At 33.8% G+C, this 23,870-nt stretch overlaps 1 protein-coding gene across 1 annotated transcript in view; it reads right to left on the bottom strand.

Annotated features, from left to right (window-relative positions):
• The window catches only part of LOC101896244 (serine-rich adhesin for platelets), a 216,933-nt gene extending 200,398 nt beyond the window's left edge, over window positions 1-16,535 (bottom strand). The window contains exon 1 of the mRNA XM_059120189.1: window positions 15,518-16,535. The gene's annotated coding sequence lies outside the window, so the exon portion shown is untranslated. The remainder of the gene's footprint in view (window positions 1-15,517) is intronic.
• Between the last annotated feature and the right edge of the window lie 7,335 nt (window positions 16,536-23,870).

The raw sequence follows: 23,870 nt of genomic DNA on the forward strand, positions 1-23,870 counted from the left end.
GTGTTAACCCAGTTATCATTCTCTACTAAAAATGTCAAAAAAATGTAGCTCAAAACAATTATTTTACAAACGTTATGACTAAGATTTGCTATCAACTGAATAGCTATGGAAGGTCCTACATATACAGAGGGCCCCATGTAATTTTATAAGTGTATAGGGAAATTGAAATCTCTCCAATCTGCAAAACACATCACCGAAGTATTTAAGAACAGAAGGCTGGAAGGTAAAAACAAGTACAAAAGCAGTAAGTTCGGCCGGGCCGAACTTTGAATACCCTCCACTATTTGGAACGAATTAGAAAAATTTCAAAAAAATAAAATCAATTAAATTTTATTTTAAATCTATACAATATCTAATATAGGAAGGTGCCGATATATGGGGGTATATATGATATTGTGGACCTATTAAGACAAATCTATGTCTGGGTGTAAAGTACTCACAAGGAACTCATTGTGTGGATTTTCAGATAATTCCATTGGAAAAAGTGGCTAAAATCATCAAACTAGTGAATATCGGGGGTATCGTTATATGGGGGATATACAATATTACGGACCTATATAGACCCCCAGAAAGGTGGGTAAAGTGCTCACAAAGAACTCCTTGTGTGGATTTTCAGACAATACGATTTAAAAATATCGGGGTACCTTTATATGGGTGCTATACGAAATCATTAACCTATATAAAGAATTCTCTGTCGGGGGTAAAGTGCTCACAAAAAACCCCTTGTGTACAATTTCCGTTGAAAAATGTGGCTAAAATCATTAAAGTACCGAATATCGAGGGTACCGTTATAGGGGGATATACGATATCATGGACATATATAGATAATTCTCTGCCGAGGTATAAAGTGAAATGTAGGTAAAGTTATCAAAATACCGAATATCGGGGGTACCGTTATATGGGGGATATACGATATCGTGGACAGATATAGAATTCTCTTCTGAGGTATAAAGTACCCATAAGGAACTCCTTTTGTGGAATTACAGACACTTCCATTGAAAAATGTGGCTAAAATCGTCAAAATACCGAATACCGCGGGGGTACCGTTATATGGGGGCTATACGATATCGTGGACCTATATAGATAATTCCCTGCCGAGGTATACAGTACCCACAAGAAACTCCTTGTGTGGATTTTTAGATAATTCCGTTGAAAAATGTGGGTAACATCTTCAAAATACCGAATATCGGAGGGTACCGTTATATGGGGGCTATACGATATCGTGGATCGATATAGCCCATCTTCGAACTTGACCTGCCGGTAGACAAAATAGAGATCTGTGCAAAATGATAGCTTCCTATCCTAATTCGTTTAGACTGTAGCGTGATTACAACAGACGGACGGACAGAGCTAAGTCGTCTTAGAATTTTACGCTGATCAAGAATATATATACTTTGTTGGGTCTAAAATGATTATTTCGATGAGTTACAAATGAATGACGGAATGACGAACTTAATATACCCTCCATACTATGTATGGTGGAGGGTATAATAAAAAAATATTTTAACCCGGAGTCGGAGTTATATTAATTTTCCTTATCTGACTCCGACTCTATCAAAACTACCCCATTCCGCAGCCCTGCGATGGAGCACATATGTCTTTCAATCATGAAAATAGTAGGAATTATGAAGTGTAATTTATTTTATAAAAAAAAGAGTTAAATGTTTACAAAGAAAATTGGAATTAACAAATTATTTCAAATAATTTCGTTGAAAAGCCATCAGTCGATAGATATTGAAAAATGTTCACAAAGGGAACCTAAAATGAGGAATGCAATTCCCTTAAAATGGTGTAGCTTTATTGTAAATTTCCCAGTTCTGGGATTACCGGAAAGTCAGAACCACGGCTAAGCCAATTCGATTGAAAATTTAAATGTGAGCCTTAAAAGTTATTAAAATCTGAAGGTAATTTCATATCGAGGAAATAATACATTTACTGAGAATTAAGAATTTCACATTACCATAGATTCGATTAGGAATTGTGGAAAAAATGCTATGTTGACAATAATTAAAAATTTGTACAAGGTACCGGGCATTATGCCATTGTGCATTCGTTGACAGTATGACAAACGACACGAGAAAGGCCAAACGACACAAAGAAAGAACGTTTGGCGATCTGAATATAATCACATTTGAGGTAAATATAATCACATTAGAGCTGCTCGACCTATTCATGTACTCACGCATATTTATACCCTCCACCTTAAAATGGAGAATATATTAACGTTGTCATTCCGTTTTTCATCTCTAAACATTCGTCGTAGACCCCATAAACGAAGTCCGCCTGTCTGTCTGTACAGCCCACATTATTTGACGTAGACCTCCAAAGTTAGCAGGACAATATGTATTGTTTCCAGGATGGTTGGTATTAAAAATGAGATACATCGGTCCACGTTTCGGTATTATAATGATTTTCGGCACATTTTTTCACGGATTTGCCTAAAAATCGGCTATTGTAGGTCATAATGCTCCGGTGGCGAAACACTGTATGTATAGGTCCACGTTTTTTGTATAGTCCCCAGATAACGGTACCTCCCGATATTCGGTATTTTAATGATTTTTGCCACATTTTACCACGGATTAGTCAAAAAACAAGTAAAATAGTATCAGTCGGTTTTGCCGACAGATGTATACCCCCAGCCTTGAGTTATGAACGTGACAGATTTGGACTATATCGACTACTTCTTGTACTTTATATGAGATATGTGCACATTTTCGGAAAATGGAAATATGTGTCAAGTAACAGATATAGCGGACCGAAGTATTCCATTTTCATACTTCATTTAATGCAGAAAAAAAGGATTTTGGTATGTGCAAAATTTGAAGGAAATGGAACATTCGTATCCAATTTTATACGAAATTATAAATTGTGACAAATTACATATTCATATCAGAATACCGGTTAAGAGAAATATTTAGACATAGCAAGTTGTAAAGAATCGCCGACATGTTGCGCAAGTTATGACAGTTATAAGTTGGCAGATGTATATCATTTTCTACAGATCTAATGTCTGTATGTTGGATTTTTTTTCGAATTCCTTGAGCGTTTTGTTTTTAAAAATCTTGAACCCTATGTGGGGAGGTACCAGAAAAAATGGTTCGATCTCTACCATCCTTATGACAGATCTTGTGTTGATGAAAATTCTGAGAAGCTCCTAGTCTGAATATAATCGAATGTTAATTTTGCGTTTTACGAGCTTCATGGATACTCAAAATGTTGACCCTTTGTGGGGGAGGTACCAGGAGGAGTGGACCGATGTATTCCATCTTGGCAACGGACCTTGGGTTCTTAAATTATTGGGATATGTGAAATTTGAAGACATTCGGTCTCTTACATCATCCAAGTCTGAATAGAATCGGATGTTAATTTTGCGTTTTATGAGTCTCATGGATACTCAAAATTTTGACCCATCTTCACACCAGACCTAGAGTTAGTAGAAATAATGGGACGTGTATATATAAGTGAACCGGATGTTTATTTCGGATTCTTTTGATTATTCAAAATTTAGGTCCTTTGTGTGGAAGGTACCAGAACGAATGGTCCGATCTCTACCATCTTTATAAAAAATCTAGCTTTTATGTAAATATTGAGATGTGCCAAGCCTGAATGGAATTGGATGTTAATTAGTGTTTTAAGAGCTTAATGGATTTTTAAAATGTCGACCTTTTGCGGGGGAGGTACTTGATGGACCGATATTATCCATTTTTTTCACCTAACCTAGAACTGACATAAATATCAATCAGGATTTGCAAAATTTGGAACAAAATCGGATAATCGATTATCTTTCTGTACAGAATATATATATTTTTTAGAAAATCTCGATCATTTGTGTGGGAGGTACCAGAAGGAATGGACCGATATATTCATCTTAATATCAGACCTTGGGTTAACATAAATATTGGCATGTGTGAAATTTGAAGACAATCGGACTCTTATATCACATTTTATAAGAGTTGTAATTATTCAAAATTTTGACCATTTGTGGGGGTGGAGCTTGATGGAGTGGACCGACGTTGTCCATTTTTCACACTTGTCCTAGCACTAACGCAAATATTAAGATTTGCAAAGTTGGAGCAAAATTGGATAATCGTTTCTCTTTCTGTGCAAAAAATAAATTTTTTGACAATTTCGACCTTTTGGGAGTGGAAGGAGTGGACCGATATTGCCCATCTTCGAGCTCGATCTAAGTTTGACAGATATATTACGATGTACCAAGTTTGGACCAAATCGGATACTCCCTTCGAAAGTTATCGTGCGCACCAGCCAGCCAGACAGACAGACGGACGGACGGACATAGCTAGATCGACTTCAAATGTTCTGAAACGGATTTGGTCCAAAGAGACCTAGGGTCTAAAAGCGTTATTTCCACTAGGCACGTTTTGACCGTATCAAATGATATATACCCTCTGTAGCCATATGGCTGAGGGCATAATTAGTATTTGTTAATTATAATGGGTTCTAGCTTTGGTGGCGAAACATTGTATGTATAGGTCCACGTTTTTTGTATAGTCTCCATAAAACGGTACCTCCCGATATTCGATATTTTGATGATTTCTGTCAAATTTTTCCACGGATTTGTCTAAGAATTGGCATTTATAGTTCGTAATGGATTCTAACTCCGGTGGTGTAGGGTTATGTCAGGGAATCTAAATACGATATTTTTATATCTCTGTGCATTCGGTTCAAAATAAATGTCCATTTGTGGAATAAGTAAATGTGTCAAACTTGGTGAATATCGGCTAAAATATAGCCGATAGCCTCGATTTCATATAAAAGCCGAACAAACTCTTACGATACACTCCATAAAAATAATTTCCGGTACAAGATATCAGATACATCGTACAAATATTTTTGCTAAATTTGCTCGAGATTAGTACAGATTTTGATATAGTTCCTCTGATTTCACTTTCATTGTTCACCAACTTGCAATATTTGCCTCAATGGGAAAGATTTCGGCACACTCGATGGAAATCGGTTCAGACATGGCTATACCTCCGATACATATGCTTCATCCGATTTTATTTTATGTTTTTCCGAAGTCATAATATGACTTTGTGACAATACTATTTTGTATAAGAGGTCACATTTAGCATAAATATACCTTCGTCAAATTTACGTCAAATATATTCCCCATACAGGGTGAGATTAATAAACTCCAACCAACTTCAGACTGCTGTCATTTTTAATCCACTCGTCCGATAGCTGCTAAAATTATTCCAGTGACAGCTCATTATATTGTTTACAAACGTACAAAAGCATTTTGGTGAGAACTTTCCACAAAAAAGTTGTTCGTGATGGAATTCAAGAGTGGCTGGAAAACCACAATAGACTATAGTTAGAGCAGTCCAGCATTTATATGTGAATAAATCTTTTGTGTCTCGTACCATCACTCGTAGCGCATCCCGACTTCAAGGAAGTGGACGGAAGAAAACAGCAACATCAGCTGAAATGGTTCGAAAAGTGAAGAAGTGACTTGATCGAAACCCGCGTTGCAGTGGCTCAAAAATTGGCTCGTGAGCATATCGCAATATTTCATTTGCCAAATATTGAAAAATGAGCTCGAATAAAACCATCGAAATTTCAAAAAAGTGCTAGAACTTACATCGCAACCGCAAAAGAAAATAGACTCAAAAGAGCTAAAGAGTTGCCTCGCTTCGATCGGCCGAAAGTGGTGAACTGCCGAATTTTGTTTTCTCCGATGAGAAAACATTCATTGTCCAGCAGTTTGTAGACAAACAAAATTACCATGATTACTTTCCAAAGCGGTCAGCTGAAAATGTGGCCACCGGAACTCAAGCGCCGGCCATGGTGTGGGCCGCCATATCAGCCGATGCTCGCTCTCCGCTCGTATTAATCGACCGTGGCATCAGAATAAACGACGAATATTATCGCGAAAATATTCTGGAAGATGTATTAAAGCCTTGGGAACGCAAACATTTTGGCCGCAAACATTGGACATTCCAACAGGACTCAGCACGATCGCACTCAGCACGCGTCACCCGAGAATGGTTACAAAATGAGGTTCCTCGCTTCATTTCCAATGCACAATGGCCACCAAAATTTCCGCACTATGGCCACCAATTCGTTGGACTATTGAGGAAAACAAGGCTGGTACTAAAAAATAAGAGTCGATCATCTCATGCCGCAGATCAACATTCGGGCAGCGTGTGACGGTTTCATTGGCCGTTTGAAGGCCATAATTCGTGCCAAAGATGACCAATTCGAACAAATCGAAAGTTATTCTAAAATTTGATGCTATTTCCGACATTTTTTGCTTTCATTCAATAAAATTTAAAAAAAATAGAACAGTGTTTGGCTTGCTTGTTTGGGATATCATAGTATTTTGTTGTTGCAAAATCGTCAGGCAAAATCCCATTATTGTTGTTTTTATAAAAACAACGTTTGTTTATGAGTGGAGAACGATGGTAATGTTTACCAGGGGGTAAGGCAGGGAATACCTAGGTTTCGGAAAGAGCCACCAATCCTCATCAGTTCCCTTGTTTCTTGTCTGGGATATTTTCCCCAGAAGTTATTTAAAAAATAACTTCTATGACAAAAAACATTTTTTACCCAAGTGACGAGATCGTAAGCTCAATAGAAGAGGAACAAAAGAATTACATAAAACTAAAATTCTTTTGGAAATTCTTCTAAATCTTACAAAATCCCATTATTGTTGTTTTTATAAAAACAACAATAATGGGATTTTGCCTGACGATTTTGCAACAACAAAATACTATGATATCCCAAACAAGCAAGCCAAACACTGTTCTATTAATAGACACAGGCACGGTCGACGAAGGGGTTTTTGTTGTAACAGACAAAACAAACTTACATGGTTATGTTACTTCGTTCAGGTTGAACGAAAGCATAACAAGTGGAGAAAGATGTAAATGTTTATAAGTGCGGTTGTAAGATTTAGAAGATTTTCCAAAAGAATTTTAGTTTTATGTAATTCTTTTGTTCCTCTTCTATTGAGCTTACGATCTCGTCACTTGGGTAAAAAATGTTTTTTGTCATAGAAGTTATTTTTTAAATAACTTCTGGGGAGAATATCCCAGACAAGAAACAAGGGAACTGATGAGGATTGGTGGCTCTTTCCGAAACCTAGGTATTCCCTGCCTTACCCCCTGGTAAACATTACCATCGTTCTCCACTCATATACAAACGTTGTTTTTATAAAAACAACAATAATGGGATTTTGCCTGACGATTTTGCAACAACATTTAAAAAAAATGTTAAAAATAAGGCGTTTGACTTTGTCGTAGTTTTTTTTTCTTACCCGTTAAAATTTTTTATGTGTAACTGGTAGCTCTACTAAATAAACTTAGTTGTTTAGGTTTCATTAAGTCGGACCCTCCCGACTATCGCCCTTTCTTCGCTGTTTATTTATTTTTTATTTTTGCAAATTGGAACTCTATTTGCTTTGCCACAAGCAATATTATATCTAACGAGACATATCAAAGCTTTCGGAATTAGACTAAAACTTTGAAACATTAAAAGAGAACCAATTTTAGGGTAAATACCTATTAATTAATATTTTGGAATTAAAAACAGTTTAAATAGTATCAGTCGGTTTAGCCGACACTTTATATGAGATATGTTATAGTTTTTAGAAAATATTAAAATGTGTGTGAGGTACCAGTTATAGTCGACAGGAGAATTCGATTTTCATACTTCATCTAATACATATAAAAATATTTGTATGGGCGAAATTACTAGGAAATCGAATAATTATATCCAATTTTATGACAAAAACGTAAATTAAATATTCATTAAGATTCCTGGTTGAGAGTTAGATACATCAAAGTGTGATGCAATTTATGACAGATAAAAATATTGAAAATTGTGACCCTTTGTTAAGGGAGGTACCAGAATAGGTTTTCAGATGTATATCATATTAACAAGAGATCTTGTGTTGCGTGTGTGAGACTTGAAGAGATTTGGATGCTTATTTCATTTTATTTGGGCGTTTTGAACCCTATGTTGGGGAGGTACCAGAAGCAATGATCCGATCTCTACCATCTTTATAACAGGAATATTGAGGTGTGCCAAGTCTGAATGAAATTTTGACCCTTTTTGGGGGAGTTGGTACTTCTGTCGCAAAGGGTGGATAGGAGAGTGACCGACGTAAACTATCTATTTTTGTAGTGAGCTAATTCAAGCTAAATTTAAGAAAGCTCTTCAAAATGTTAAGTTTAGCCGTTACAAATGTTATGGGAATTCTTTTAAAATTTTCAAAACTTACAACATATGTTATTCAAAATAAGGTGTATTGAATTGTGGTATTTTGTCTTTGTGCATTTGTTTGTAGCATGTAGAAGTAAGCAAGGTAAACCCATAGTTTATTTTGATGATTTGAATAGAAACACATTCTGAGTCGATCCATGAATTTTTGTAAACAAAGTACAGATTGAACTCTATTGAAATTGGAGATAAGCGGTCGAAATTTAGATAGAGCTCCCATGTATATCTTCGTGCGATTTGCCTTTCATTGTGCAGGCAATGTGTAATAATAGTAAGTGTAATAATCGGATGGAATTTGGCACGTACGACCAAATTGAGTCTTGAAGCGAGTATGTCAAATTTGGAAATCGGTTCAGATATAGCTATAGCTCCAATATATATTGTTTATCCGATTTGTAATTTTTGTCCTCCACAGCCGCATTTATGCACTGCGTAACGACGATATTCGGGGAAATATATTAAATACAGCTCGGAAAAACAGATCGATCCGATTTGGATATAGCTCCCACATATATCTTTACTCGATTTCAAGTTTATTTCTGACCAATGGTTAATCCTAATTAAATGGATTTTGGTACGGAAAAACGAATTCAGTTTGGATGAAAGCTTATCATATTTTGTAAAAATCGGTTAAAATATAGCTATATGTCCCATATATATGTTTCATCCGATTTTATATTTAAGTGCCTCGCACCCACTACAACGATTTTTAGTCCCATCTATCAGATACAGCATAGAAATGTCTCTATTAATTTTTATAGATAGATTTGGATATAGCTCCTACATACATCTTCATTACATTTCACTTTAATTGTGCCTGAAAAGTGTAATATCAGCTCAAATAAGAAGGATTTTCATGAATATCGGTTTAGTCCGTCAAATTTAGTGGAAATCTATTAAGAGAAGGATATGCTACCATATAATAGTTCCTTTCGCCCTTAAAATACAGGGTGAGATGAAAAAACTGAAACTAACTTTAGACTGCTGCCATTTCTAAGCCACTTGTCCGACAGCTGTTAAAACAATTCCAGTGACAGCTCATTATATTGTTTACAAGCCTACAAAAGCATTTGGTGAGAATTTTCCAGAAAAAAAGTTATTCGTGATGTAATTCAAGCGTGATAGTGTGATTTCTTTGTATTTGGCTGGAAAACCACAAGTGGCTGTCGTTAGAGCTCTCCAGGATTTAAATGTGAATAAATCTTTTGTGGCTCGTAAAATCAAGCGCCGGCAATGGTGATTGTGTGGGCCGCCATAACAGCCGATGGACGCTCTCCGCTCGTATTAATCGGCCGTGGAATCAGAATAAGTGCCGAATGTTATCGAGAAAAAATTCTGGAGGGTGTATTAAAGCCTTGGGCACGCAAACATTTTGGCCGCAGACCTCGGTCATTCCAACTAGACTCAGCTCCATCGCGCTCCGCATGCGTCACATAAGAATGGTTACAAAATGAGGTTCCTCGCTTCATTTCTGATGCATAATGGCCACCAAAATTTCGGGATATCAATCTTTTTGGACTATTGTGTACTCCAGACAAGGCTGGCACCAAAAAATACTAAAGTGTCGATCACCTCAAGCAAGCGCTTCGCCGGGAATGGACCAAAATACCGCAGAGCAACATTGGCCGTTTGAAGAACAAAAATTCGTGCCGAAGGTGACCGATTCGAACAAATCTAAACTTATCCTAAAATTTGATGCTATTTCCGAGATTTTTTGCTTTCATTCAATAAAATTAAAAAAAAAGTAATAATTATGGACTGACTTTGACTTTGTTGCAGTTTTTTTATCTCACCCTGTATATCTTATTCAAGGTCATAATACGATCATAAATTCTCCTTAACAACGTTTTTCGTTGTTGGTTGGAAGCTCTTTAAATCTACAAATTGGTGTGGGGTATAATAAAGTTGGTCCCGCCCCACTTTGGATCTTTCCTTACTGGTTTAGTTTGGCAAATTCTTGGGTAAATGAGCTATTTATTGATGTAAGATTATCAGTAGATCGCTCATTTATCCAAAGAGTTACTGGTTTAAAAAAATAAGTTTTATGAGCAAAGAATTTCTGCTTTTTCTAAGAAATATTCCAATAAATTTCGACGTTGATATCTGTAGATATTTATGTAGCTATATATATGTGCCAAATCTAAATAATCGCTTTAAACTCTAGGTTCCTTAGACCAAATTTGTATCAGGGCATTTGGATTCGATCTATCGGTATCCGTTTGTCTGTCAGTTTGGTTGGTTGGCATGTACAAGCCATTATTCTCGAAGGGAGTATCTGATTTAATCTAAACTGGGCATATAGTAATATTAATATCGAAACTTAGATGGAATTTGAAGATAGGCAATATGGGTTCTCATCTTCTGTTACTTCCCCCAGAAGAGGTCAAAATGTTAACCGAAAATAATTTACCTTATAGAACTAGAAATGACCATTCATTCAAACTTCGCGAATTCTAAAACTTATATTTGTTTTAGATCAGCCCAATATCAAGATCCTCTCCCAAAAAAGTTATTTTAGCCATTATAAACTAAGAAATAAGGAACACAATATCAGGTATAAAAAACGATTAGAATGGACATCCAAAACGAGGGTAATTTTGAATAATTATAATTGTCATAAAATGCGAAATAAGCATCCGCTTCTCTTCAACATTCACAAATTCCAATATCTCCAATGTCAGCACAAGATCTGATGTTATGATGGAATATAACGCTCCACTCCTACTTGAAGTTAATATTTTCAAAAAACCAATAATAACCAGCATTCGATCCTTTCCAAGCTTCACACATTTCAATGTTCCTACTAACACATGATTTTATAAGCGATTCTTTTCGAACTTGGTACATATAAATATTTCTCTCAACCACAGATCAAATGTTACTTCTGAAGCTTTCCACACCAAAGGTAAAAACATTGATATATAATTGAATAATTGTCAACAATTCACATATAACTGGAAATAAATGTTCGATTTTCATTAATTTCGCACATTCCGATATTTTTATCGGTGTCATAAGTGAAGGAAATAGCAATATTGTCCCACTCCCTCGAAAACTCCCCATAAAGCGTCAACAGTTTGCTTAATCATAACGTAAGTCAAAATATTCTTTTATATTGTTTTTTTTTATTATAATTATAAATTATAATAACTTTTTATACCCTCGATCATACTATAGAAGGTATATTAACTTTTTCAATCCGTTTGTAACTCCTCGAAATACAAATGTCAAACCCAACGAAGTACATATAATTCTAAGGCGATTTAGAGATCACGCTACATTTCGAACGAATTGATATAGGAGGCCAAAATGTTGCACACACATGTAGTTTGCCACTAGGGTGTAAATGGGTCATGTCGGTCCACATGTTCGTATAGAACCCATATCAAAGTACCTCTCAATATTCGGTATATTGATTATTTTAGCAATATTTGTACCGGAGTTGTTGTCAAATGTTTTAAGTTCGAATAGGTACTACAGCCTAAAATAGAAAATTGCCTATGCAGGACCACGAATTCGTATAGCACCCATATCACGATACCTCCCAAAATTGGCTAGTTTGATAATTTTATCGGCATTGTTATAAGGGAGCACGTCTTTGTATAGCCCCCATATAAGGGGCATCATTTGAAACGTATTTTTCCATGTTTTTATACCCTCCACCATACATAGTATAGCGGGTATATTAGGTTCGTCATTGCGTTTGTAACTCATTGAAATAATAATTTTAGACCCAACAAAGTATACATACATATTCTTGATCAGCGCAAAATTCTAAAACGATTTAAGCCTGTCCGTCCGTTTGTCGGTCTGTCTGTTGTAATCATGCTACAGTCAAAACGAATTAGGATAGGAAGCTAAAATGTTGCACAGATCTGTCTTTTGTCTGCAGGCAGGTCAAGTTCGAAGATGGGCTATACCGGTCCACGATATCGTATAGCCCCCATATAACCGTACCACCGGTATTCGGTTTTTTGATACATTTAGCCACATTATCCAATGGAAATGTATAAAAATCGACACTAGGAGTTCCTTGTTGATTCTTTATCCCCTGAAAGGGAATTGTCTATATACGGCCACGAAATTGTATAGCCTCCATACCCTTGATACTCGTTATTTTGATGATGTTAGCCATACTTTTCAACGGAATTGGTTAAAATTCTACACAAGGATATATTTGTGAGTACTTTACCCCCTGAAATAGAATTGTCTATATAGGTCCACGATATTGAATAGTAAAGTAACCCACCGATATTCGGTATTTTGATGATTTTGGCCCCATATTTTTTCGGAATTGTCTGAAATTCCACACAAGGGATTCCTTGTGGATATTTTACTCCGTGAAAGAGAATTGTCTATATAGGTCCACGATATTGTATAGCCCCCATATAACGTTACCCCAATTTGTCGGTATGTCGGAAACGAGATAGACCCATAGTTCCTTTTGATGATCTGCATAGAATCACTTTCTGAGTAGATTTATGTATGTCAGTCCGTCTGTCCGTCCGTCCGTCCGTCTGTCCATGTATTCTTGTGAACAAAATGCAGGTCGCATTTATTATCCGATTGAGATGAAATTTTCCAAACAACATTTGTTTGGCTCCCATATATATCTTCGTCCGATTTGCCTTTTATTGTGCACCAAACATATAATATCAGCTCTAATAGTATGGAATTTTGCACATACAACCAAATTAGGCTTGAAAATAACTATGCCCAATTTGATCGAAATCGGTTCAGATATAGCTATAGTTCCCATATATATTGGTCATCCGATTTGTTATTTTTGTCCTCCGCAGCCGTAATATGCACTCTGTAACAACAATATATGGGGACATATATCAAATGCAGCTCAGAAACACCTTTGCTAAATTTTATCGAGATTGGTTCAGATTTGGATATAGCTCCCATATATATATTTATCTGATTTAAAATTAATTTTGCACCAAATGGGCAATCCAAGTCCGAATTATTATTATTATTATTATTATTAGTATTATTATTATTAATATTATTATTATTATTATTATTATGATTATTATTATTATTATTATTATTATTATTATTATTATTATTATTATTATTATTATTATTATTATTATTATTATTATTATTATTATTATTATTATTAGTATTATTATTATTATTATTATTATTATTATTATTATTATTATTAATATTATTATTGATTATATATTATTATTATTATTATTATTATTATTATTATTATTATTATTATTATATTATGATTATTATTATTGAGTTATTAGTGTTATTATTATTATTATATTATTATTATTATTATTATTATTAGTATTATTCTTATTATTATTATTATTATTATTATTAGTATTATTATTAATTATTATTATTATTATATTAGTATTATTATTATTAGTATATTATTATTATTATTATTTGATTATTTATTATTATTATTATTATTATTATTATTGAGTATTATTATTATTATTATTATTATTATTATTATATTATTATTATTGTATTATTATTATTATTGTTATATTATTAGTATTATTATATTATATGTTATTATTATTATTATTATTATTATTATTATTATTATTATTATTATTATTAGTATTATTATTATTATTATTATATTATTATTATTAGTATTATTATTATTATTATTATTATTATTATTATTATTATTATTATTATTATTATTATTGTATTATTATTATTATTATTATTATTATGAGTATTATATTATTATTTATTAGTATATTATTATTATTATTAGTATTATTATTATTATTATATTATATGATTAGTATTAGTATTATTATTATTATTATTATTATTATATTATTATTATTAGGATTATTATTATTATTATTATATTATTATTATTATATTATTATTATTAGTATTATTATTATTATTATTATTATTAATTATTATATTATTATTATTATTATTATTGTTATTATTATTATTATTATTATTATTATATTATTATTATTATTATTATATTATTATTATTATTATTATTATTATTATATTATTATTATATTATTATTATTATTATTATTATTATTATTATTATTTTATATTATTATTATTATTATTGTTATTATTATTATTGCTATTATTATTATTATTATTATTATTATATTATTATTATTATTATTATTATTATTATTATTATTATTATTATTATTATTGTTATTATTGTTATATATTATTATTATTATTATTATTATTATTATTATATTATTATTATTATTATTGTTATTATTATTATATTATTATTATTATTATTATTATTATTATTATTATTATTATTATATTATTATTATTATTATTATTATTATTATTGTTATTATTATTATTATTATTATTATTATTATTATTATTATTATTATTATTATTATTATTACTATTATCATTATTACTATTTTTTTCAATTTTTGGAGTCCCATCAAAATGGTGGAGGGTATTAAAAGTATCGCCCGGCTTTCAAATCCTTATTTATCTTGCACAGAAGTTTGGCACTAATTGTCTATATAATTAAATTACAATTTATGTAATTATATTTTTAATTCGGAAGTAAAATTTCAGTCAATAACTTAAACCAATTTTCCTGAGATAAGTAAATAAGTGAGATGTTTATGAAAAAGCTCAAAATGACATTCCGTTAGAAAATGTGGTTGGAATTCCTTCTGTGCATTCCAAAAGCTTCCAATACTGAAACATGACATCTTCCTACCTAGTGTGACTCCAGTATTACACTTACTCCAAATTTGTTTCAATTTTGGAAATTTTAAAATAGTTCTCGTTGGCTTGCACCGCTATATGTTCCAAGTCGAAACAGACTATACCTATAATAATAGATGTAAATCATAGTCAATATGGCTGGTAAATACAGCTGAGATTCGCAAACGTTAAACCGAACAGTATTGCCAATGTGACTAACCCAGAACTATGTGAGAATCTCAATTCATTGACAATTTTATTGGACCTTCAAAACTTGGTAATGAAATGTTTCTGCGGTTAGGCTCTCTTACATTTCATTTATGTCATCTTTAATTGTAACCCCTCAAAATACCTAAAATAAGTTTTAACCATATATGTCAGCCATTATAAATTTGATATGAAGCTCTCATTTGTGATCCTTAGGTTATATATTATTTCGATTTTCCAAGGAATTGGGCGGCACAGAATAGATTCATTAATTCAAAGAAATCTTTAACTCTTTTCCAAAATAACAAAAAAATAACAATGCAACTAATCTCGAAACACTTACAATTCTATATTATCGTTTGTAATCCATTTATAATCCAAAGGCTTGTGATAATCCAATGATTTAGTTGTAGGTTTAGTTTTATAACATTATTGTTTCAAAAGAATCTTTTGCGTAACCAAATTTCGAACAAAATTGCAGAAATTTTTTAAATGCCAAATAGAAATTTTTTGTAATATATTTGAATTATTTTTTGTTTTGTTTTTTTTTTTTTTTATGGCAAAAGCAAAAACACAGTGTTAAAATTCCAAATTAATGATAATGATGGATGGCGGGATAGACACTGGTGCAGTTGAGGTCGTGGCTGCTGCGGTGGCAGGTTGGTGTTTCTAAAACCGAAAGAACAAAAAAACAAATGTTGAACATAGACACCAAGGAATTTTGGACCGAATAGACACAAATCAGGCCAAAATTTGAATACGTTTTTCGCTGGTTGTTTTACTTTCTTCGAACACGACAACGTTTGACAACGAACCCGACAATTACGAAAATGTTTAACGATAACGAACTGGGTAAAACCATAACATTATTTAACTCAAAGGCGCTAGATTCCATACATATGTATAATATATATTTTTTATTTTAATGTATTTATAGGTGGTTGGTTTTCCGATTTCGATTTGGGCTTTTGACCATAACTTGTTTCAAAACTTTTATTGTTATTCGCTAATATTTTTTGTTATACGTTTAGTTTTATTAACAAATCAATTTGTATTTCTTCATTTTTTTGGCTTGGTATTGTTGTAATTTCTGTGATATCTTGTTGTTGCTGTTGTTTTTTGTTAACCTTGAAGAGAAAAAGAGAATAGGTACATTTTCTTTTGTAAATTTAAAACTTTTGTTTGTTCTATTCACAAGATCGTTTGAATATTTCTTGTCGTGATTTAATTGAATTACACTTCTTTTTCAGGCAACTGATTTCGAATTTGTAGTTAAATTTTGAAATTATTGGCATTTCTTGTTTCTTTTTGCAACCAATTATTTTTTTTCGTTTTTTGCTTCGATTTTCAAATTTCTACGAAAAAAAGCTTTCCCCCAAAAACTTAGATGTTTTGTGGTTTTAACACTTCACTTTGCACGTTTTTGGGTGTTTGCTTTATATAACATTGCTTTTCGAACATTGAGCCTCTCAGGGTCACAAAATTTCTCATTTTTTACTCTCTCATTCTCGCGTTCACTGGATTTATGCTACACCGTGTGTTGTTTATGAATACTGAGATAATGTTCACACAGAACAAAAACTATCACTATTTATTTTCAAACACGCTCTTTTTCTCTCACTCTCTCTCTCTAGATATATTTTTGAGATTGACTCTCATTTACTTGCACACTGTGTTGACTCCTTGTCGCAAATGGGGGAGTCTTGTTATCTGTTGTGAGTGCGATAAGAGCGTGGGAGATACAGTCCATCACTTAGTTGAGATATTATTTCCAATAGCAGAGTTGCCATTTGTTTGAACTGTTACCCATTTGGTATTGTGTTTTCGAAATTCCTCCCTTTTTCTTAGAATTTATCTTTTTTTGGTTTCGTTTATCTTAACCTGCTGTTTTCTTTGGCCTATTCGACAATATCGTTCTGTAACGAATCGCCTGAATTGTCGACGAATGATGATGCCCGATGAATACGAATTGTCAAACGAAGAATAGGTGGAAAAGAAATGAAAAAAAAAAGAAAAACGAAGCGAAGAAGACAAAAATCATGAAAAGTTGATGGTTGAAAGGAAATAATAAAAAGAACTAACGGTTCTCCAAAGGACCCTTTTTGACAGAGTAACGGTATGTGTATATGGAAGATGTGTTTAAAGAAAAAGGAAACAAACACATTCTTTTTTTCCAAATGCTAAGACAGCATGCCTCCCCCACCATGACTGTCAGCCAGCCAGTCAGCCTGCACACACAAACGCGCTCCAGCAGGCAAAAAGTAGGAGAATAACGAAAAATATGGAAAAGGATGGAAGAACTGTTTTGTGTTAGGATGAAGGAATATTTTTATGTAATAATGAATGAATTTTGGTTGATATTTTTGTGAAAGAAAAAAATCGAAAGGAAAGGAAAATTAATAAATTTTTGCTAACAAATTAAAACCGCTTCTCTTCAGTTTTTGTTTTTGAGTTGAGCGTATTTTTTAGCTAAATATTTTTCTTAATTAAATAATCTTTGCGTTTTCCTTTATCATTCTTAATTTTTTATTTATTCTATGACAATCTCCCACGGCCTCAAAGCGTACCTTTAATTATATAACAGCTACCATAAAGGCAGCATATTTTCAGGTTTTTAGTCAATTTGAAAGCTTACACTGCGATTTTCGCCTTTTTTACACAAGTAAAACACACTGTGTGGAAAAATTATGACATGCCCTTTGGCAGGGTGTAATGGTGGGGGCCAGGCGGTTGTCTGCAGTAGAATTTTTCAAATTTGAATAATTTTTTTCCATTACGATTTAATCCCCAAAAGTATACTAGTTTTTTTTTTTCAATCACTCTCATTGCGCCGTTGGATATGTTTTATGAAATTCTATTAATTTTTTTTTAAAAACTCTATTTTTTTATTTAAATTTTGTTTTTTTTTTTTTTTTCAATCGATTCTTTAAAATAATGAAAAACCATATTCCTCACATCCCCGACCGTTATATGCGCATACGATATTTTTCCATTTTTTTATTTCTTTGGTTCTGAAAGTGAGCACTTTTTTTCTTCAGCTGGCTGACTGGCTGCTATTTTTTTATCGGTTCAACCACTAAACTTTTTTCGGATACCTTTTTTTAATACACAAATATCACTTCTTGACGGTTATATAAAAGTATTCATTACTCCATTTGGTTTTCCGTTACTTTTGTGTGTGTGTGTGTGTGCGTGCGTGTGATAATTTTTATTGCAACAAACACAATAATTTTTCAACTTTAGACATGTTTTTGTAATTAATATTTTATTATTGTTGAAAAAGATTTTCCTATATTTTTTTGTAGGTATTCCATGGTTTTTTGTTGTTTTTGGTTGGTTGCTTGGTTAGTTTGTTAGTAGAAAAAGAAAAAAGTATATGTGTAAGGATTGCGCGTCGCAGGATTTAACCGTACTACCCTGCTTCTTGGCTGATGGCCCCAAATGGCACTGACTACAATACAGTTGCAGATGGCGCTTAACTGGAAGTTAATATGAAATACTATAACTACGCCATTTTCGAAAATACTAACAGCTTTACTCAGTGCTCTGTCGCTCTCCGACAATAGTGTACACTGGTTCTCATGCTCTCCGACACACCGAAACTTTGGCTTCGGCAGCATAACTTTGCCTGGTTGGGTAAACCTCAAACATATGGTGGTATACAGCTCTCTCTTGACAATTGCTTTATTACTAAACATGTGTACTAAAACCATGGCATATTCTCTTGATAATATTTATCTCTCTCACTCTCTGTCTCTCGGAGATTATTTCTGTACACAAAGCTTTTTGCCTTGTTTTGTTTGTCAAGCATTGTCCTATCAGTTGTTTGTTTAGTATTTTCCCGTATCACATACACACACACACACACACACACCAAAAACACGAAACTCTTGGTGGTTTCCTTTGGGCGAGAGAGTGTGTATATGTGTGCTGTTGTTTGTTGCTGTTGTAGTTGTCATTGACCAAATATTTCCTCCCCCGCCTTAATATAATACGCCAGATGTTCACGCACTTTCATCATGTGCTCTTCCAGTTCATTCGTATCCCTCTGAGAGAACTTTTTTTTTATCTCTCGTAACTCATTCAACCATATCTCTCTCTCCAAATAGTGGGACTATAACTATTTCTTCTGTGCGTTTATGTTTTTGTTTAATATCATTTGTCATTTGCATTGGAGGTTTTTATTTCGTGCGTTTTTCCTTTGGATAGTTTTTCCACTTTATTCCTCTTCTGCCTTATCCTCTTCTACATGGTTTTCAATTGAATTTTTTGTTGTTTTTTTTTTTTTTGTAATTTTTTTTTTTCTGAGTACTTTCTCCTAATTTCAATATGTTCAAATTGTGACTGTTTGTTTGTTATCATCACTGAATTGTTCGTTTACAAGTTTTGTATTTGTTGGTATGTATCTGCGTATGTATGCATGTGCGTGTGCCTGTGTTCGTATATAAATGAGTGATTATGAGCCTGTGATTTATTTTTACTGCTCCAACACTCGGCCTATATAGATGCGGCCCCTAATCATTGGTAATCCTTTTTAATCCTTCTTATAATGTTGTTCTGTTTTGCTTAGATTTAGTTGTTGTTGTTGTTGTTTGTGTTGGGTGTAGATGAGTGTGTGTGTTTCAAGAAACTGACTGCTTTTGATTACACGATTACATAGGTATGCTAATAGAGACTTTACTTTATATTTAGATAGAAAGTCGAACGTTTAAGAGGTCATTTCAGAGATATGTAGATCTAAATAATTTGGTAGAAATTAGAAGTTATAATCAAGGAGGAGGACCAAAATACCGTCATGGAGGTAGAATCAGTCACAGAGACCTCAAAATGGCTGAAATAAAGTACCTCTGCCATTAGAGAGAGAGTAAACTTATGTGAGGACTTATCCGATAAGTCTTCCTGTGTCACTAATGTATCCCAACATCTAAATATATGTATAAGATTCAATGCCTCCTCAACTATCATGAACTGAGCGTCTAGGGCTAGATTTTTTTAATTCGACATACAGGTACCCGTTGGTATGCAGGTAGGCGATAAGACAGGGTTTGTGAAATTTTTACCACTAGAGCTTTCAAATTTCGGATGCAAGTCAATAATGACATTAGATATCATAGAAGTTTTTTTTTTTTGAAATTTGTTAGTTGTCTGCATTCTGTACTATTAAAACGTGGATCTTGGAGTTTTGCAGGTAGGATACTAATTTTAGAATACGTCATAAAAATGATATATCTGGAAACTTATATTAAAAACGTGCTAAAAACTCTCATTTGTGGTTAAATATATATAAGAGCTTGAAATTTTTGAAATCTCGTATAAAGATTACTATTGGTACAAACCATGAGGTAAGGAAGTGATTTCGAAATGCGAAAAAAATAAGTACTAAGCAATTCTTATATCTGAGTTTTTGGTGCATTCTTTAAAATGCATACATAATCGTGTTTACTTGCCACACAGGTCAGCTGAAAATGTAAACCTTCGGTTGGCCATCAGAACTCAAGCGCCGGCCATGGTGATGGTGTGGGCCGCCATAACAGCCGCTGGTCGCTCTTCGCTCGTATTAATACGATCAATAGCATCAAAATACAATAGCATCTCAGCACAATCGCAATGAGCACGCGCCACCCAAGAATGGTCACAATGAGGTTCCTCGCTTCATTTCCAGCGCACAATGACCAGCAGAATATCTGGATACCAATCCGTTGGACTAATGTGTCTGGAGTATTTTGGAAAGCAAGGATGGCACTAAAAGTACCAAAGTGTCGATCACCTCAAGCAAGCGCTTTGCCGGAAGTGGGCAAAAATACCGCAGAACAACATTCGGGCAGCGTGTGGCTGTTTCATTGGCCGTTTAAAGGCCATAATTCGTGCCAAAGGTGACCAATTCGAACAAACTTAAACTTATTCCGAAATTCGATGCTATTTCCGACATATTTTGCTTTAATTCAATAAAATTCAAAAAAGAATGTAAAAAATTATGGCGTTTGCATTTTTTTATTTCACCCTGTATATGGCAATTTTGGAAATTTTCGAAAATTTTGGTCAAATTGTTCAAACTATATCCCAAATTATGCCAATATTAAGGACAAACTGTGCCATAATTTAAGTTTTCATCAGTAGGGACTTCTACATTTCGGCACAGTTGCTAAAAACACCCTTCGTGGAAAATTACAAAGATAAAATATGCTACACATAATCTAACCCTAAAAGAACTAATGCAATATTTCCAATATATTCGTTTTTCGAAACAACGCACCATAAATTCCCAATATGTCTCACATATTGGTATGGCTGCTATATGTGCATACATATGTATTTGTTGTAACAAATAATGAAACAATTTTTATTTAATTTTTACATCCAGCCTGAAACTGCCGGAAAATATCCCTTTCATTTTATTAAAAGTGTAAAAAATAACAAAACGAGCTAACGAATGAAAGAAGGCTAAAAAAAGAGTACGGCAAAACGGAAATAACCCCATCATCATTACTCCTTATCACAATGTGACTGGATCAATGAATGGATGCCAGCGATTGTTGATGGGGGGTACCCCTTTGGGCCAACATTCAACCATATCACTACAAACATACATTCGCACGCATATTTTTACACCACATATCGTCGCTGGTGGGTAGGACAAACATCAATACTCTCAATTGTACTCACACGAGAACAAAATTGGTTCACATTTACATGAGGACGAGGACGATGCTGGTGGTGTTGACGATGATGATTATAGTACTGACGAGGTAATCAAACAATTTCCGTTGGGGTTTTCTCGCATTTCTAGTAGAGAAATATTGCTGGAGAACACACGGGACAAAACAGCAAAAAACAAAATAAAATAAGAGAAGAAAAAAATAACGCGAAGTCACAATAATCCATTTTGTCATTACATTTTTTTCGCGCTGCAAAATTTTCCCATTGTTGTTTTTCGTGTTTGAATTTACTTTGCCAAAAGTGAGAAAGCGGTGTGATAACACCGCTAAGGAATGAAGCCATGAAGAAAAATGTTGCCGCTTCAATATTTGAAATTTTAGCAAATATATGTAACGGGAGAATAGTGTTATTTTCAATTAAAGATAGTAAATCCATTTTTAAGAAGATAAAAATCTTTTCTTCATTGAAGACAAGAAGATTATTTTAGAAGATCATTAGGTATAATTATAGAAGATTGGAATGTCTTCCCATAGAAGACCAGAAGGTCTCCCCTAAGAAGAAGAAGAAGTTCTTCTTAGATATGACTTGAATGTATTCTTAAATAAGACCGTAAGGTCCTTTAATAGAAGGTCAGTAGATCTTCTTATAGAACGCAAGAAGGTCCTTTTACAGAACACAAGAAATTTCTTCTTCAGACCAGAAGAACTTCTTATAGAAGAGCAGAAGGTCTTCATACAAAAAACCGGAAGGTCTTCTTAAAGAGTACGAGAAGGTCTTCTTAAAGAGTACGAGAAGGTCTTCTTATAGAAGACCAGAAGGGCTTCTCATAGAAGACCAGAATAGAAGACCAGAAGGTCTTCTCATAGAAGACCAGAAGGTCTTCTCATAGAAGACCAGAAGGTCTTCTCATAGAAGACCAGAAGGTCTTCTCATAGAAGACCAGAAGGTCTTCTCATAGAAGACCAGAAGGTCTTCTCATAGAAGACCAGAAGGTCTTCTCATAGAAGACCAGAAGGTCTTCTCATAGAAGACCAGAAGGTCTTCTCATAGAAGACCAGAAGGTCTTCTCATAGAAGACCAGAAGGTCTTCTCATAGAAGACCAGAAGGTCTTCTCATAGAAGACCAGAAGGTCTTCTCATAGAAGACCAGAAGGTCTTCTCATAGAAGACCAGAAGGTCTTCTCATAGAAGACAGAAGGTCTTCTCATAGAAGACCAGAAGGTCTTCTCATAGAAGACCAGAAGGTCTTCTCATAGAAGACCAGAAGGTCTTCTCATAGAAGACCAGAAGGTCTTCTCATAGAAGACCAGAAGGTCTTCTCATAGAAGACCAGAAGGTCTTCTCATAGAAGACCAGAAGGTCTTCTCATAGAAGACCAGAAGGTCTTCTCATAGAAGACCAGAAGGTCTTCTCATAGAAGACCAGAAGGTCTTCTCATAGAAGACCAGAAGGTCTTCTCATAGAAGACCAGAAGGTCTTCTCATAGAAGACCAGAAGGTCTTCTCATAGAAGACCAGAAGGTCTTCTCATAGAAGACCAGAAGGTCTTCTCATAGAAGACCAGAAGGTCTTCTCATAGAAGAGCAGAAGGTCTTCTCATAGAAGACCAGAGGTCTTCTCATAGAAGAGCAGAAGGTCTTCTCATAGAAGACCAGAAGGTCTTCTCATAGAAGAGCAGAAGGTCTTCTCATAGAAGAGCAGAAGGTCTTCTCATAGAAGAGCAGAAGGTCTTCTCATAGAAGAGCAGAAGGTCTTCTCATAGAAGAGCAGAAGGTCTTCTCATAGAAGAGCAGAAGGTCTTCTCATAGAAGAGCAGAAGGTCTTCTCATAGAAGAGCAGAAGGTCTTCTCATAGAAGAGCAGAAGGTCTTCTCATAGAAGAGCAGAAGGTCTTCTCATAGAAGAGCAGAAGGTCTTCTCATAGAAGAGCAGAAGGTCTTCTCATAGAAGAGCAGAAGGTCTTCTCATAGAAGAGCAGAAGGTCTTCTCATAGAAGAGCAGAAGGTCTTCTCATAGAAGAGCAGAAGGTCTTCTCATAGAA

This window comes from Musca domestica, unplaced genomic scaffold (assembly GCF_030504385.1).
Source record: "Musca domestica strain aabys unplaced genomic scaffold, Musca_domestica.polishedcontigs.V.1.1 16, whole genome shotgun sequence".
In the NCBI taxonomy this organism is placed as follows: Eukaryota; Metazoa; Arthropoda; class Insecta; order Diptera; family Muscidae; genus Musca; species Musca domestica.